The sequence below is a fragment of the Etheostoma spectabile genome, chromosome 14 (genome assembly GCF_008692095.1).
Source record: "Etheostoma spectabile isolate EspeVRDwgs_2016 chromosome 14, UIUC_Espe_1.0, whole genome shotgun sequence".
NCBI lineage: Eukaryota > Metazoa > Chordata > Actinopteri > Perciformes > Percidae > Etheostoma > Etheostoma spectabile.
Window position 1 is genome coordinate 18,647,614 of NC_045746.1, and position 10,852 is coordinate 18,658,465.

A 10,852-nucleotide genomic window follows, 5' to 3' on the forward strand; every position below is an offset into this window, starting at 1 on the left:
CCGTGCAGTTCAACAGCTTCCTCATGGTCAACAATGAGAAATCTGGTATTGAAGCCAAGCGCATCATGCAGTGGGCTGTGAGCAACTTTGGAGAGGAAGGAGGGGCGACCATATCCAACAGCACCATTGTGGCCTATGTGGATGAGCTCGGACTTGGAAAGGACTACAGCACACGGCGAGGTGTCATCGCTCCACTGGACGATGGTCTGAGTGTTCTTAACACCAAGTTCATCAACTTCAACCGTAGTTTGAGCGCAGCCATTGGACTAGCCTCACTCGATGGGACGTGTGGGAATCAATGTGGTGGCTGGGCTATCAGGTTTAGTGGTATCCAGTATTTCAATTCACCGAACAAGGCCAGCTTCAGGTGGGAGCATGAGGTGCAGCTGGTGGACACTGATGGCTCCCTCACAGGTACTCTTTAGTCTCTTACTGTTCATTCCTTTATGTATTGCACGTATTTCTCACTTAAGCTTGATTTATCCTTCTGCGTAAAATCCATGCCGTTGCTACATATGTAGGTATGTGGAGATACGAACGTACACTGGACCCTACGCCTACTACTGTGGCTTGGTAATCTTTCCTTGTTTCTCCTTCTCCATAAACAACATGAAATCAAGGAGATGGTTAGCTTTTCCTGCTGCAGATTTCCCACTGTGGTCAAAAAGCACAGGGGAGACACTTTGTTTTTCTCACTATGACTCTAGAGGGGGCGCTCGCTCTGAAGCTAATCCCTGTCACTCTCTCACTTTCTTCCTCGCTCTATCACTCACTCCCCACACACACACATTCCAACTCAATGCACAAACCAATGCACAAGTTTAAACTTCAGGCCGCTTATGTAGGCTACAGCAAAAGGTCTGCGTGGAGCCGCCGCAGAACCCTAAATCAAGCTTTAGTCAGATTATGTCATCTGTCATTTCCGTGTTGGATAACATTTTCTCTTGTACCTTTAGTCGGTCCCTCATGTTTTCTTGTTTTTAGGAAACATCAACAACACAGTCGTGCCTTCGAGCCCCTTGCTGGACCCCGCTCACTGTTCCATGAGTGCAGAGTGGAGCGTAGGTTTTCCTGGCACTGTGTGCAACCACAACGTCAATTTCCATCGTTTGTGGATCTCCTCCTCATCACCAAGCTCTCAGGTCATGTTAACCAACTCACATGGTATGACTGCTTTAACGTGTCAGTTTTGTTGTGGAAGAAGCAGTAACTTTTTTCTTTATTGTCCTCTACTGGTGCTTAGTGGGGAGTGGAGTATACGTCTCTGTCATGAAATCTACTGCAGAAACATTTATAAAATAAACTATAAATAGCATATGACAAAAACAACATGTTCTTAAAATTGAATCATAACAAAGGATACAAACACAAAAAGTTAGTAAAACTTTTTTCCATAGTGGTCATTGCTGCCCCAAATCATGTTAACACGAATGAATGCTCAGACAGAAAAACATTAATTTACGATAAGGGAATAAGTTCCAGATACGGTAACTTAGACTTCGTTGGATGTCTCATTAGCTAAACTGGGTAACGTTGTCACTATCACTGTGTCACATGCCAAAGCATTAAAAGATAGTTGTAGCAACGAATGTGATAATATCTTAGATTCATATAGGGCATTTCATGAAGCCCACGGACATTTTACAAAAGTACAGGGGAAAAGGGGGACAAGAAAATATTAGGCCAACACAAACAGACTAAAAAGAAATAAAAACCAGGTGCTAAATCAAAAGGGAAAGTAATGTAATCTTGGTTACTGACTTACAACTACAGCTCGCATTTTAAAGTTATTTTATGAATGAAATTGACAAATAACATACCTGAGGGCCAGTTCGGGGTGGGTTTGGAATAATGTACAATCCCATAATTGTAATTGAAGTTGACTTGCGTTTTCCCCTTTGCCTCTTAGCTTTTAGTTGTTCTGTCTCTAATAAAAACTACTTAAAAATAGCGCTCTTTTCATTGTTAGTCTCATTTGCTGTTACAAGTCATTTAAGATCATTATACAAAAAATTAGTTACAAAAACACTAAAAAATGACATATAGTCACTTTAACCCCCACTATATAGCATTTGTAAGAAGTGCCTAGACATTTAATGAATGGTTTATAACACTCTAATATACTTGTGAGCAGACTGAAGTAGAAGTTATTATTGTTGACAAATACTGTACATGAATAAACACTTATAAATGTTCTTGTATTTATGTTAATTTGCATATGTTAATTTTTATCACTAATTTGCATACATTTCCAGAACCAAAATCTGAATATTCGTTTAAGCCAGGTTCAAAATTTGTGTTTAATTTTGTTGTCATATTAGAGTCAAAGATTTTTGCATTTTGGATATCTGGTATTATCACTCTATAAATCAAACTGGAAAGTTTGGTGTAGGCAAGTACTACGGAAGTGGAGATTTCTGGCTCAGAGTTCTCATTTAGAGAAAACCTCTTTACAGATACTGTATGTTTTGTAAAATTCTATATATTCTTATTGAAAACCACTATTTAGAGACGCTATCTTATCCAATTCTTAGCACAAATATATATTTGACTGCTGTGTCTGGCCTTATAAAATGCTAAATGAGGGTTTACTGTAAAGCCAAATAAATATACCTGCTGTAATATAAGAATATAAAATGTTTTTATCTCACTATTAAAGGCACCAGTGATATTGGGCAGATAGCCTTGCTGCCCTCTAAACAAATCTACAACTGGAACTTCCGCAATGTGGCTCAAATCACCTACATCTATTGTTATGCTGTGTTCTATGGCTTCAAGGTATGTGAAAGATCCGCCACTTGATGTCATATAAGCAAAATATTAGGACAATACTGAATAAATGTACTGTACATCAAATCTCAAACTAATATTATGCTTGTACTTTTTTCTCCTCTCACAGTCCGATCAATATGTGATTATCAACCACAACTTCACCCAGAGTCCAAACCAATTCCACATCATCGATTGGAGGAATGGTTCATCAACACCGCTGAGCTTTAGCAACAACAAGAATGGAGACTGGCACTTCAACATGACCTCCAACATCCTCTCCTACATCGGTTAGACATATTTTAATATGGATCTATTGATTTTCAGGCTAATTTCAGTGGTATTAAGTAGTAAGGAAAAAGGTTTGACTGATTGCTGTTTTTTATTAATGGGTTTTTGAACTGTAGGTCAGACAAAACAAGATATTGCACTTAAACAATTTTTTTTGTTGTTTTTATATTTGAAAGACTAAAAAATTGTTTGAAAAAAAGTATGACTTTGTTATTGTACCTCTAACATAATCAGGGAGTCTGTCTTTCACAAAGTGGAAACTGCTGAAATCTGTTGAGACCACCCAAAACCAAAAATATTGGCCTCATTTTTATGAGCAGCGTAATTGTTTTATAGTCTAAATCCGCATCTTAAATCACAGCAAGCCATTAGATTCATTATGACCTCAAATTGGAGTTCATGGTTTCTTAGTTCCTTTAGATTTTTGAAGAACATTCAGCAAAATATTCAGTGATTGAGTTGTTTGTTGTGTCTGCAGTATCTGGGAAGACAAGCCAGCAGATGCGTCTTGGCAGCGTTGACCGCTCTCTGATGGACATCGCGGTGAACCTCATGGTCTATTACTACTTCTACCCCAACTATATCGAACCACCTCCAGCCACACGCCCCACTTACACCTTACCCCCTCACCTGCCTTTTAACCAGACCTACCAACCCAGGCCAAAGCGGTAAGACAAAGAACTTGCTTTGATGCATGTTTTGGGCTGCCAATAAATCAATGTCCTTACATTAAATATCTTTCAGTTTGGTGACCCATTTATTTTATGACGGTGCATGCTCACCACGTAGCGCAGGTATATTTCAGTTTGTCCATATAATTTTAGGTAGGTTTCATTCTGTTTTCCAACTAAACACTAATAAAACAATATCATTGACGAGCCACTAACACAGTGAAAAGTTGTATGCTTTCCCCTTTGCCACACACCTGTTTACCTCTGGCTGTTGATTAACTATATGCATTCTGTTGACAATATTATCTTAGTTACTATTGTTGAGGTGCATCATGTCAGCTGCTATAATTATTATAAATATATTCCTGTATACCTGTATCAGTGTCTCTCTGTTCAAAACGACAGTGTCAGATAGCTACCCAACAAGAGTCTGGGTCTGTCCGGGGTTTCTCCTTGTTAAAAGGAAGTTTTTCCTTGCCAAATTCGTATTTGAAGGAAATTGTTGGGTCTTTGTAAATTATAGTGTGGTCTAGACCTACCTATCTGTAAAGTGTCCTGAGATAACTCTTGTTGTGATTTGACACTATAAATAAAATTGAATTGAATTGAATCGAATTGAATTGAATTGAATGCTTCACCCAGTGATCAAACATAAAACTGCAAATGCATTAATGTCACTAGCGTGGTATATGGTACATGTTATTCATGCCATACCAGGAAGAATGACAGACAATAGAAGAAGTGTTCAGCTCATTTATGTCTATCAGTTACTGTATTTCTTAAGTAATACAATAATGTAAAAATAGGGTTAGGCTTACAAGTTAAAGTCCTGCTTTCAAAATCTTTCTTAGTATAATCATAATATCCTAATCTATTACCAAAACGTTTTTTTATGTTGACCAATTAAAAAGTTATTTGTTTTGTGTGGTTCTTTCTAGTCTGTGGTCGGATGCCTCTTTCTGGAATAGTTCAGCTGAAAATAACTACGCTGTACCAATAGAGGGCGCTGATGTGATCATCCCAGCAGGTAATGCCTAGAAGTACACCTAATGAGAATCAGTTAAAATAAAGCAGAAGAAAAGACAACTAATGTAGAAATGTTCATTGTATACAGTGTATATAATACTTTTGTATTCACTTTAAATCACAGTGGAGTGGCTTGTTTTGGACATCAACACTCCTCCCCTCAACAAGCTGACGATATTTGGAGTTCTTGAAATCCCCGACTACATAAACAGCTCATCGTCTGGACCGGCTCAGGCTGCTCCTGAATACAGAAGTGTGGTGGTAGACGCCGTCTACATCTCCATCCAGGTCAGTGTGATCAGTTATCACTCTCACTTTCATGATTATCTTGATTATCACTATAAAATAAATGCAAAAAATTGTTTTTTAAAGTTGTTTATCTTCAAAATGTATTTCAGGAGGGTGTGGCAAAACAGATTTTGTGCTGTTAAAAGTCAGTTTATTTCACCATCAGCAACAACAAAAGGCTCTGTGGAGAAAAATTAAAGTGTCAACAACATCAAACAAAATCAATCAGTAGTGGGAGCAGTATTCAGAATAATTTATGTTATAGGATTATAAGTATTGATGCAGTAATGTGTTTATTGCTTTAATGTTGCAACTCGTAAAGGTGGAGCTAATTTTAGTCGAAATACAAAATAGAAATAAAATGGAAATACTCAATTAAAGTACAAGTATCTCAAAATGTCAGTACTTGAGTAAAAGTACATCACTTTGTTACATTCCCCTAAATTTCCACCCAAATCAATAGAATATGCAAGTAAGAGCCTGGTTCAGTACAGTATGTTCAGTGAGTGATGTGTGCGTCTCCTGCTGTTTCAGGGCGGCAGGCTGATTGCAGGATGGGCTGACGAACCGTTCAGAGGTCAGCTGCACATCAAACTGAGAGGGAACCACCGCACGCCTGAATGGCTTCTGCCTAACGGACCCAACCAGGGATCCAAAGTCCTGGGTAAGGAAACTTTTCCTGAGAGCAACAACATTTTCACACATTTAATAATTTAACTATATGATGTAAAATATTGTGCATATATATACACTATGTACATGTTTTTACTTCTATTTTAAAACTAATCAGGAAAAAATAGTACAGGTTTAGATATACCAATACCATGAAGGCAAAAGGATGTAAAAAATAAATAAAAAAAAAATATATATATATACCATAAGTACCTACACATATTCCTATATACAGTATATATACATGTCTACACACACACACGTGCGTGTATGTAAAAAAAGAAAAAGTGAAGAAAATATAATTGAGGCAAATGTGAGGGACAGGGGAAGGAGAAAAAGAAAAGACCAAATAAAATAAATAGATACATTAGATATAGATTATAAAATCTTTTTTTAACACAACAATAATAACTAGAGTTTCTAAGGAAATATATGTACTGCTACTGGATTACTTCAAATCTAAAGCTCCTATCCAAAAAACTTTAAATAAATCATAAAATAATATTTAAAATTATTTTATCCATGATAAGTTAAGCATATTTTGGTTTTATAAATGGACACCTTAATACAGTTACAATTTCAATTATAAACTTGTCAGATGTGATAATTTAAAAAACTAAAATGCTGTAACTGTGTAGCTGTTGCTGCTCAGTTGTGAATGTACACTTTATCATATCTAATAAATATACATGTAATTGTCTTTTGTCTAACTGATGAAGAAGGGATATTATTACATAAAATAAAGGAAATTCCACCCAGAAGAATGGTCTGTATGTTGCCATATGTTTCAGAACTTACTCTGTGTGTATTTTACTGTCCAACAGGTGTGTTTGGTGCACTGGAGCTGTACGGACAACCTCACAACGTTTACCACACCAAACTGGCTGCCACTGCTGACGCTGGATCCAACACTCTGACCCTGTCGCAGTCTGTGGACTGGCAGGTCAGCGTTCTTTCTTTTTACTTATAACTTTGTGTTTGTATTTTAAAATGTAAAGATTTTTAAAGCAGACATAATCAAACATTACTTTTTTATGTGGTGAAGTGACTCAGTTCTGAATAAAATCTAATAGTGTGACCCCTGCCAAAGCTAGTGTTCAGCCATGTGTTTCCATGTCTGCTTGTGGTTTGTTGTTTGTGTAGGTTGGAGACGAGGTCGTCATCTCCACCACCAGCTACAACGCGCGGGAGACAGAAAAACGTCAGATCACCGTCGTGTCAGCAGACGGCCGTAATCTGACCCTGAACCAGCCTTTGACCCACACCCATATTGGTCAGTTCAACATCTCTATAGACACAGCAACTTCCTACAGAGTTGCAGAATGATATTCAATTAACATTATGACCTAACTTCTCTCTCTCTCTCTCTCTCTCTCTCTCTCTCTCTCTCTCTCTCTCTCCCTCTCCCTCTCTCTCTCTCGCTTCAGGTGAGACTCATGCCGTCTCTGGTACATCGTTCTCCTACACTCTGGCAGCTGATGTCGGTCTCGTTACCAGAAACATTAAGATCATCGGTCAGGAGTATCCAAATATGATGACGGAGTCGTTCGGAGCCAGACTTTTGGTGGGCACCTACTCCTGGGCCGGAATCAACTATAAAGGTAGGTAGAGTATTGACTATGTATTTAAACCGGTTTAAAGTGGCTGATTTCCTACATACAGAAGCGTCTGCAGCAGGGCTGTAGTCAAAACCACCTTTGTCGAGTCCAAGACCAGGACTAGTTGAGACTAAGTCAAGACCAAGTCCAAAGACGTTTGAGTCCAAGACAAAAAGTTTCAAGTCTGAGTCAAGACCGAGTCCAAGACAGAAAAAAAAGTCTTGTTCCTGGTGATTTCTATAATCAAATTTGATTATGGCAAAATTGGCGAACACCTTTGTTTGTTACAGTGAATGCAGATGCAGGGCGGGCAAATTTAATCTAGTGTGTGATTGGTTACCAGGTGGCCAGTGTTTCACTTTCCCTCCAATATTATTATAAACATAATAAAGACACCTGGACCAGCGAGTCCTAGACAAAGCCCTGGTCTGCAGTTAGATTTTGAGCTAGACACATTGATATTTTATTCATTGTTTTATATAAAAAATGTATGTAGTAGCCATAAATCATCAGCCATGTTCTTAAAGATTGTAGTGTCTCCCAAATTAAGATTGAAGTCATTTATTATTTAAATGTTTTACTATTCCTTATTGTTCTTATTACTCCAGCAATATGAGTCACATAGATGTACTTCATACTCAGCCTTGGTGAGGGTTTGCCCTCAAGTCTATTTAAACACATTAAGCATGTTTAATGTTTTATTGCTAAAGGCAAGGCTCAGATCAGGAATGTGGAGTTCTTCCGCTCTGGTCAGGAAGGCTGGACCGACTACACAGACCCTCGTTACTCTGTGGCTTTCCTCAACCTTGGAGAGGTACAGCAACATGCACACACACACACACACACACACACACACATACACACTTAATTGTATGTATGAGAATTATGATTCTCAAAAAGTATGGATTTTTAAGTTTTAATACTATTTTTAAATAAAGAAACTACTTTACTTCAGAAAAGTAAGAGTATGAAGTTTTACAATGTTTCCTCCAGTTTATTGCAATCCTTGTGGCCCACCAGGCCCGAGTTGCCCCCCACCAGACCTAAGCCACTGGGAATATTTTTTGTACTGTATTTTTAATAAGTAATATGACGTTTTTTAAACTACAGTTACAGCCTTCATCAAAATAAGAAACTTTTCAGGGGGAAACTCTGTTTTGTATCAGTAAAAATAAAAGTAAGTTATCAGTATGACAATGAAAGGATCTAAAAAAAAATGTACAGAAAGAATGACTCAAACTAAATATTTGTTCTATATCATGTAACTGGATCACAGAGCTCGAAAGTCTTTATATATTATCTACAACATTCAGCAGGAGTTCACATGACCACTCTGTGCTGTTTAGCCTAATGAGGAGGATGTATCTGTTAAATTTGTAAAATGCAAAATGAATATGTGTTTTTTTTGTGTTGAAAGGTTTCAGGAAATGACTCGTACATTCAGGGTTGTGCTTTCCATGACGGCTTTGCTCCAGCCATCGGAGTCTTTGGGACAGACAAACTGAACGTTGACGATAACGTTGTCTACCGCACTGTGGGAGAGGGTAAACACTGAACTCTCAAAATGATTAACACATCCTCTTCAATTTACACATGGGCCATATCCCCAGCACTGAACAGGAACTCTTTAAAGTATTAAATACATTCCCTGTCCAGGTTTCAGAATTTGGGGCAACAAGATAAAACTGAGGAGGAACCTGGTCATGATGACCGAATACAGAGAGCAGTCCTACAACTACAAATGGAACGCTGCCATTGAGGTCCCTCCTCTCAAAATACAATAAAAACCACTTATTGTATTACAACCTGTTGCTGCATTTATGGTCTGTACTGTGTTTTTCAGGTCAATGAGGGGATAAACGTTGTGCTGCAGCATAACATTGTGGCAGGTTACGAGAGAGTCGCTTATCGTATCGATGGTGAACCATGTCCAGGTGACAGAAATGATTTAACCAAAGTGATAGTGGACATTTCTGTGCTGCCCTGATATTTTTTGAGGTTCTAATCATGTCAGGTGATATTAAATGTGATGAATTTGCTGTCTTTTTTGAAGAAAGTGTCTCATATTAGAGATAATATAACAAATAACAATTTATTGCGACAATAAATCTAGCCTCGCTCATCCCACACTCAAAGTTATTGTTGCAAGCTCAATGTCAATATTCTCACCTGTCTACTTCAAAGATCTAGAGGAAGTAATTCAGTGCCTAAAGTCTAGCAGTTGTTCTGACTATAGAAAATATCTTTCAAATCACAATAAACTGTATATGATAAATAAATAAATAAATAAATCAGGATTCAAAACGAATCATAGCACAGAAACAGCTCTCATAAAAACACTGACCCACAGAAAATTTCAGCTTTAGTTCTACTTTATCTCACTGCTGCTTTTGATTTGGTTGACCATGATATTTTATATAAAAGGCTCCACGTCTCTGTTGGCTTAACTGGCCCTGTTTTTAATTGGTTTTCATCATACTTGAAGGAAAGAAGTTTTCATGTTTCAATAGGTAGTTTTAAATCTACAGAAAGAAAAATCTTTTCTGGGGTACCACAAGGGTCAGTCCTTAGCCCATTACTCAGTCACATGCTCCCGCTTGGTAATATCATTAAGAAACACAATATATCCTACCAGTCATATGCCAGTAAAAACACAGTTACTTAAATTTCCTCCAATGATCTCAGTTCTATTAACAAACTAGTAAACGCAATTAACAAAATGAATTGCTGAATGTCCAAAAACCTGTTCCAGCTAAATACAGACAAGACTGAGATTCTCGGGGTTGGTCCTAAAAATGATAGACAAAAGATTTATCTACACCTGGATGCCCTCTTTCTGAAATAAAGTGAACAAGTCAGAAACTTTGGCATTCATTTTTATACTGATCTCAATTTTGAAAATCACATCACCAATATCACCAAAACAGCATTTTATCACTTTAGACATATAAAAACTAAAAGTCTATTAAGCACTTAATGGTTAAGCTCCTCAGTACATCTCTTGACTTACTCACTGATCACAACCCCATCAGGCCTCTCAGGTCATTAAGCAGAGACCTTCAAGCTTTACCTGAAATTAGATTCAGGTCTGGTGAGGGGACCTTCAGTTACTGTGATCCTGCTCTCTTGAACAAACCTGTTCGCCTGATGACCTGTGATCCAGCACAACCGTGTCCTCATTCAAAAGCAAACTCAAAACCTTTTTATTGTCTCAGGATTTTGACTAATAACTGTGTGTGTCTGGGTCTGGGTCTGGGTCTGTGTGTGGTTGCACTTGTATGTTCTATTTGTTTTTGTTAATTGTCTAGTTGTGTTTTCTTATTTCTAGTAATGCTTTGTTTTAATTTGTATGCTGTTTTTTTATGTATCACATTTGGGTTTACATATAATGAAAGGTGCTATATAAATAGAATTGACATATTTCATAGGTCTTGAGTGCTCAGACTGAAAAAGATGCGGAACAGAAGTCCTCAGATTATTTTCCTCTGTGACCTCTGCAGGTTATCTGAACAACAATGAGAAGTGGATTCACAATGA